The following is a 9047-nucleotide window of genomic DNA, read 5'->3' on the forward strand; positions in this document are numbered from 1 at the left end:
ATGTGGGTGTGGTGAAGAACGAAGAAGGTGAAGTGGACGGAGAGGAGGAGGAACGACGAAGTGCTAAACAAGGTGGGTGAGGAGAGGCAGCTTGTGGATGAGATACGGAGGAGACAAAAGGTATGGATGGAGCGAGTTAGCTGGTAGGGGATGTTTGAAACAGTCTTAGCGAGTGAAATTTTATGCAAACGAAAGAGACGAAGGAAAAGAATAGGAGTTGATAGAATACAAGGGAGTAAGCTTTATAGTGAATTGAATAGGGAAGTGATTGATGGATGAAAATGGAAAAAAGCACTTCCAGAATTACTCTTAAGTTAAGTACTTCATGGAAACCTACCTTTATCGGTAGAATACCTTTATAATAATATCAAACCCACACAAAGAACGCAAAATTAAATACTGAAATATAGTGTGCATGGTTTTCGCTCAACTTCGCGTTCGATTTGCCACGGTCAGGAAAATCGATCTAATTAAAATATCAGCCGAGAATGAACATTAAAAAAATGCATGAAATTCAACGAAAACATTGTCAGGGTAAAACCTACCCTGAAATAGGTTACAGATGTGTGAATTACACACAGTCAGAGTAAGGGGACCTGTTCCTTCTTCAGGGATACCTTTCGCTTCGAGGATTTTGTTTGATGGTGTCGAAAGACTTGGGGTTAAAAGATCTGGGATTTGAACCCGGGTCCCCTCGATCAGCAGTAAAGCCCACTACCCACTCGGCTGCCACGCTGCATCTCGTTAAGAGCGACTTTAACTAATAGCAGTGGTGGAAGTGGCCTTTTTTTTAGTTGAAATTTGTATCCAATGCGTTGAATTTGTGGTTTATTTGATAAATTGGCTCAGCTATACATTACTGCCGTTCTTTTCCTCGTGAAAAGTGGAAATAGATGGCTGGTAGCGCCAGGGGCGCAGCCAGGAATTAAGGCTGGAAGGGGGGGGGTTTAGGTGCAACTAATACCGGGGTATTTGGTGGTATGGAGTACCCACCAGGATAAGTGGTAGGTGCGAGATTAATGAATTGCGGAATTTTAAGATTAACTGTTCAAAATTGTGAGTTTTACGGCTTTCTGAGGGCTATTTTATTAATCCTTACACTATTCTATTAGTAATATCAATCCAATTAAGTAAAATGGATGAAATTTAAGCATTTCTCTGAGCTCTGGGGAGGGGGGGAGGGTTTAACCCCCAAAACCCCCTCCCCCTCGCTGCTCCACTGGGTAGCGCTACGAGTGGCGATCTGGAAAACTGATTTTTATGCGCACGGAGCGACAACATTTCTAGCGGCGGACTTGAGAATCATCTTATATATCGAGCAATAAGTTTTTCATGCATAGTTAGAAAACACCTGAACATCACATTTTGGGTGACCTAAGGGACCTACTAGTTTTGGATGAGAGGGTGGAGATTTGAGGAATTGAAGGAGGGTGGAAAGGGGACTTTTTTTTAGACCGGAGAGCTTGGAAATGGTGTTTGTTAACGTGTGGGAGGAGTCCGAGAGGAACAGGAAGGAGCATTTCTGAGGATATGGTTTGCACATGTGCCCACGAGTGGATTTGGTTTCTGGGCGGAAGGGACCAAAACTCACCACCGGGCCCCCTCTTAAACCCCCCCTCTTCTTAAAACTCACTTCCATGCATCCATCTCCACTGGGGAGAAAAAGCATCCGCCTCGTCTCCATGGTAATGCCTCAACACACACACACAACCCCTCCCCCCCATCCCCAACTCCACTGCCCACCGCCTTTTTCGCCCTCAGCTGCGTCCACGCCCCCTACGAAAACAAGTGAATGCGCAGGCCCGCGTCTTTTTTCTATCCCAAAGGGAAATGGTACGCACCCACCTTGCCGACATTTCCTCCATTCTTTTCACTCATTCTCATTCTTCATATTCTTTCCTCCGACATCATGAACGTAGCTCACGCTATACAAAACCTTAGAGTCAACGTGACGGATGCATGTTCCGTGCTCGTCTTAAGGATGCACATTACCCCTGCGGAAATAGTTTATGCACGAAAAGTGATGGAGGCGATAGCTCTTCATCTTTTGCTAGATAATTCTTCGGAAAAATGCACTAACTTTTAAATGAGTGCACCATACAAATATACTAACAAATTGTTTGAATTATGCTGATTAAATCCGTGAGGATTTCCATTTACATTTGGTATTAAAGAATAATTATTTTGCAACTATCGCGTATTATCTTAATTTTTGATGTCATAACTGCATGAATATATACCGTAAACTGAGAAAAAATGTTAGTTTAAAGTGTATTTCCACTCGACTTCAACGCTTATGTGAACAATTTCTTTTAATGAATACATTAAACGATCTTTAAAATAAAAATACCCTCAGAAAGGTGAACTCGCCACAGTGGGAAAAAGATCTACTTAGAGCGGAAAATTTAAACATCGAAGTGATAAACAATTTAGCATAACTTACATTTGGAGTATGCTTCAGTACGCAAGTGAGGCATGGATAATGGCAGGTGCGGAGAATTCAAGGTGGGAGGCTTTCGAAGTGTGGAGCTTCAGATGAATGATGAAGATCAGATGGATCGACCGAGTTAGTAATGAGGAAGTGCTAAGAAGAGTAGGAGAGAAGAGAAGTCTCCTGAAAACCCTAACTAGAAGACGGAACAACCTTATAGGCCACATCTTGAGACATGATGGCCTGATGAAGACAATCGTCGAGGGACAAGTGGAAGGCAAGAACGGATAAGGAAGACCTCGAACAAAATATATGGAACAAGTAAAGAAGGATGTGAAAGAGAAGAAACGTAGGTGTAGAATAGATTCACTGATAGGAGAACTGAGTGGAGAGCTGCGTCAAACCAATCTTAGGATTGTTGACCTGTGATGATAATGGGGTTGCATTGCCGACCTCAGCTTTTGGATACTGCAAAGGCACACAGCGCACTATTGAATAATGTCAGAAACAAAATATGTCCAAGTAAATCACTCCTTTATATGTACAAGAATTGCCATGAGAAAAAGTTCCCCTGGATCGGTGATCGAACGACGGACCTTTGGCTTTCCGGGCCACTGCGCAGACCACTACGATATCCAGGTTCTTTAATTCCCATGGATTAGAAATATTACACATACTCGCTTATGCGTCTCTCTTATGTCTTTCCGGAGTAATGCCCAGGTAGGACTTCAGCACATATGCATATGAAATGCGAGCATAGGGCATGCAATAAAAGCAACCGATGTAATGTTGGACATTTTTACGGTATAATGACCGTAAAAATTGTTTCTCCCAACCCTCGTCCCCGTTAATTAACAAATCGCATTGTCGAATCTACAACACAGTGAACTATTGTGTGATTGCCACTGGTGGCGGGGAAAAAATGTTATGTTTATATTTCAAAATGTACATTAAGAAGTCGTAGAGATCAAAATTCCCCATTCCTTAGTATTATTCTATTATAATAAGACAAATAAGTAAATAACTAAGGTGTCAAAAGAAGGATCTTTTTTAACCTCAGATAACTCTGTCGCGGATGTGATGCCATTGGTCTTGCATGGAGTTCATGAGGTCAAGAGGTAGCACAGATGAAAGAGGCGGTGACTGAGGGTTGGATGAGACGGTGCCACTTGACGAATGGGGGAGTCGACACAGGAAGGACTTCTGAAAGTTGGATGGCACGTGTTGCGGACGAGAAAGAACAGGCAAGAAAAATAATTTCATAAAGCAACCGCTGACAAGCCAGAGGTAGGATGACTAGAGAAGAAAAAAAGGGAACAGCACACAATGAAATCGCAGGAAAAAGGAGGGAAAAGTAGTGCAGATGAGAAATAACGACAATTTCAATATTCAGAACATTAAACAATTATTAACACTCTGCTCTAATATATTTTTCGGTGGATCTAATTTTATCAAGCAATTTTGGCATTTCTAATAGAAAACTATAAAATTCCGTACTAGAATATATTGTGACATTGTAATTGACCACTCTTGAGTCCTTTTCTAAGGCAGTGTTTAATTTGTTTCTCTCAGCAGTCCACTGGGGTGAAATAAGAATATACGAGAATATACAGGGTGTCCCATTTATCTTGACCACACGAAATAACTTTTTGTCCTGATGCAAATTCAAAAATGTGACTCGTTTCTTATGTTTTCATAACGTTGTGTTTATGTTAATGGTCCACTGTGCTACATTTTTGAATAAGTCTTTAGGAGAGGAAATGAATTTCCGAATAAAAAATATAGGGTGCCCTTTAAAAAAGACATACCGCTATTCATATCTTCGTAAATAACAAAGCTACAAGGAAGGCAGTCATGCTGATTAATGCCCCCTTGACAACTAATGGACATTTGCTTGACACATTTTTGTATTTGCATCTAGACAAAAAGTTATTTCGTGTGGTCAAGATAAATGGGACACCCTGTATATAATCATGATTTCCAAAAACGAGGATATTTTCTATCAAAAAATCCGCCCGGACACCGGACGAACGTCTAAAAATGAGGGCATGTCTGAGTCAATCCGACCCAGGCCAGAGGGGAACGTAATCGGAATCACCCGCTAGAGCACCAAAATGCGAAAGCTTCACAGATTATAGAGTGGTATTCGAAGGAGGCGACCGAAAGTTAGTTCTCCAGGCGGGAGAGAGAGAGAGGGATGGAGAGAAAACCGGCGTCGGCATTAGCCTGCTCTTGACGAAAGGCGCCTAGAAGACCATAGTCTGACGTCCCATTCGACGGAGGGAGTGTTGCACTTTCAATAGGGTGGTTTCCTATTATTTTTTTATTGTCTAAATCGAAAGATAATTACTCCTGAAGTACGTATTTCACGCATTTAAATTTTTAAATGACAATATCTATTTTTCGCGATCAATTGAGAATTGAAAATTTTCAAACGCGCGAAAACGCGACGGCTAAGTATGAATGCCGGGAAAAACACCGCGTGACGTCGTTCTGGTTCCCGCTGCCGCAAGTGAGGTGACCTTGGGTCCAAGCTTTGAGCGCTGATACGATGCTAGCGGGATGCTAGCGGGATGCTAGCGGGATGCTAGCGGGTAGCAGAGTACCCTGCTAGCTGGTAACGCTTGGCTTAAATAAGGATTATTAATACCCTATCTAACGAAAATACTTTCCGACCATAGGCAATTTTAATGGGTGATTATTAAGAGATGTTTCCCTGAGCTCTGTGCCTCATGCATGCATTGGTAATCTCAGACGATGTAAAACTCCTGTCTACTCGTATAGAAACTAGATCCCTGTGACGTTACGTGGAGTGGCATCGCATGGGCGCCAATCTGGCATTTTTCAAATGAGGATAAAATTGACCATTCCCATTCGTCTGAACTGGGATTTCTACTACCAAATAGTTTGTGTATTATGAATACACTAATGGTGGGTAACGAATCGCAATCAATGCCTTTCGTTTTCTTTGATGAAGGAAACAACCCAATTGCTCTCCATGAATCACATTAGCAGGGTTGGGGTAGTTTCAGTAAAGTCTCGGCCACAGCCAGGATAAGAACCGGGGGCCACGGGGTGTAAAGAAAATGCTCAAACCACGACGCCAAACCGAACTTCATAATATCTTCTATGAAGTTTGGCACGGTATGGTGAAGTTCTTAATATTAGTAAAATTAGACATTGCAATATTTCCACTATAACTCCAAAGAGGAAAATTTTTTTTTGTATTGAAGAGCATTTCAAAGTTTATTCCAAAATGTATTAAAATAAAGCCCTTTCATCCTGCATATAATGATGCCGACTTGTTAACTTGTTAATTTTGCACTAGCAATAATTCAAGAAGCTTTAGTAACAGTGAAAATCAGAGTACCTAAATGCCTTTTCCTCTGCTGAATTTTTGCAAGAGGATGAGTGGATGTGGTTCATTTGGTGCCGAAGTCCACAATCAGTGAGATAAAGGTCACCAGCGCAGTTTTTTCGCAACTTCGCAAATTGATCACTTGCGCTCAAATTACTCGATAATTAGAAGTGGGTAACACTAAGAAAATATTACCACGTGTTATTCATATTTTCTTCAAATTTTACTCTTTTTTTCCGCGCAATAGGAGTGAAATTAACCATGACTAACCATGAAAGTCATTAGTAGAGTGAAAATTATTATCGATTATCGTGGGCCTTTTTTTACAATACAGGTAAATGGAGTAAAATCAGGATTAGGAGCCAGAAACTTCTGAGCAAGCTGGCAAAAAACGGTATTGAAAGTGAATATTATAAAATGTTCAACTTTCACAAATAATTTTTACGGCTAATTGAGTAACCAATGAGAATTTATTTATTATTAAATTATTCAAACACATCCCAAATGGCCTTTAAATTGAATACAAAACATAAAATCTGAAGCTTTAACAAATATAAACTATAAAAAAACTATTAAAAGGATATAAAAAAGAGAAAAAAAGGATTCAGGAGATGGCTTTTCGAAGCTGCCTCTTGAATAATCTGATGGGCATTGAAAGATCCAGGGAAGGGTGAGTAGTCGAAATATGGTATTGAAAGAGGTAGGGAGTCTGTATAGAAGTGATCTCTGAGAGAGAGAAAGGCGGAATTTAGGTTGGTGTAGTAGGTGGTTATTACGGAGGGAGCGGGAGGGAATGTGGAGTGAAAAGAAAGGCAGTATTTCTGAGGATCGGAACTTGCCATTTAAGGCATTGTAAATGAAGGAAATATCATGGAAATTCATACGGGAGGATAGTGGGACCAATGACATTCCTATAATTACACATCATTATAATGATAGTGGTGCAGACATTACTTCAGAGCGAGAAGAATTACGGAGGTGAGGAACACGGTGTCGGACTACTGAAATATAGAAATTAACTGGGCGTTCAAGAATTTTAAGGTTGGAGGGACTGGCAGTGGAGTAAATAACAGAGCAGTTACCAATGGTCTAACATTATAATTCTTCAGTTATTCTCACTCTTTCCAGTGAAAACTTTCCAGTATTCCCTTTGTTTACATTTACTTTTCGAAAAATGCTTCACTCGCATTGTGAAGGGGCCGCAATAGGCCGCACGTGTTCGAATGAAGGCTGAGATTTCATGCCGCTGCCCACCCAGCCCTATGCACCCATTCTCGAGTCTATGATTGCGGAGTCCCTTCCGCACCCGAAGAAGAAACCAGATCCACCGCTTCCTCACACACACATGTGCCAGCCATCTTCCAACTCCACCTTACCTTACACTCGAAAGTCCTTCCGACTCCTCCCACGCGCTAACAACCTCACTCCAGAACTTCCCTTGGCTGCGACCCCTCGACCTTACACCACCCTGGGCACCGCGACATCGGCCCCTCCCCGGAAAGAAAATGAAATAACCCTCGCTCATTTCTTATCCAGACTACACCCTCTGATCCAACACCCGGCGGCTCCCTGGAAGGACACAACCCACAAAGCGACGCGACGCTCAGGTGCATCGCAACAAAAAAGGCTAAAAATGCAACCCTCTCCCAACAACCTACTTGGATACGCGCACATTTTGGTCACCGATTTGTTCGTGAGGCAGGAAGACTATCTATTATTATTGTTATTATTATTTATTAATATTATAGTATTCTACCGATTTAAGGTAGGTTACCATGGAGTGTTCTAGAAGTGATCTGGAAGCCTCCCTTTCCTTCAAGCACGGCCTTCTTTAATTCACAGTAAGGCCTACTCTCTTTCAATCCATCTAAAAATCCTATTCTCTTCCTTCCCCTCCCTCGTTACCCTAACATTCTACCCTCTAACACCATTTTCAACATCCCCTCCCCGCTAAGTATTCGCTCCATCCATACCTCCTTTCTCCTCCGTACCTCATCTAAAAGCTGCCTCTCCTCACCCACCATGTCCAGCACTTCGTCGTTCCTTTACCTCTCCGTCCATTTCACCCTCTGCATTTCTTCTCCATACCCACATCTCGAATGCCTCCAATCTTCTCTCGTCTTTTTTCCTCAGTGTCCACGTTTCAGCACCGTAGAGAGTATTATTTGGACTTGATAATCGATCAGGGATAAACTCGCAAACAGCGGACTAATCTAATGTGGTGGAACTTCCTTGAGGAAAGGGATTAATTTAATAATATTCTATATTTTAATAATAGCATTCAATCAAATAAGGTACATTTCATCGGGTATTTAAGAAGTATCCTGGAAGTCTTCCCTCCCTCCATAGACTTTTCTCTTCAATTTACAATACTTTACTTATTTACTTCGCTTCATTCTATCTAAAAAAAATCCTATTCTCTTTCTCCCTATCCCTCGCTTACCAAACATTCTACTCTCCAACACTATTTTCAACATCCTACCCGCTAAGTACTCGCTCCATCTATACCTTCTATCTTCTTCGCATCTAATCTAGAAGCTTCCTCTTCTCATACACCAAGGTTCTTAGAGTAAAGTTCTTACAGTCTAAGAACCTTGCTCATACACCATGTCAAGCACTTCGTCGTTTTTTTACGTCCCTATAAATTTAAGATCCATTAAAAATATCGAAACTTCACCAAACACATGGAAAGGAAATTAGATATCGTAAAATCAAAAAGAGAACAAGAAAACTTAATATCCTTAGCCCTCAAGTGATCAGATTACAGAAGAAAGACAAAGGAAATCCTGGCAAGAGATAAGTGCAGGGCTAAATGTCCTGCCAGTACATAATAATTCATACAGAAAAGAGCCAGGTTTTGACGGATAGATATACGAATGAAATGCAATTCTAAGGAATCATTTAACCATTTTTAGAAACGGATATTTATATATGGTGACTGATACAGTATATGTATGTAACGGATACTCTATATGGTGACTACGGTAGTGTTATCATCTGATCGTTATTAAATAAAGACAAAAAATACCATTTTAATCAATATTATTGAGTTCAAATTGAATTTTTTAAGATTCTGCTCCAGAGTATCTTTCAATATCTTCGAATTATAATAACTCCTGGGTAGGAATACTATAGTTATCAGGATGAAAAAGGTGGTTTTCATAACGTTAACGCGGTATTATATCAACTTCAGGTCACAGGCTTGTGTATAGCGTCTAAGACTGCCTGAAACGAATCTTGTGTAACCATGACATCAGC

Source organism: Ischnura elegans, chromosome 6, assembly GCF_921293095.1.
Source record: "Ischnura elegans chromosome 6, ioIscEleg1.1, whole genome shotgun sequence".
In the NCBI taxonomy this organism is placed as follows: Eukaryota; Metazoa; Arthropoda; class Insecta; order Odonata; family Coenagrionidae; genus Ischnura; species Ischnura elegans.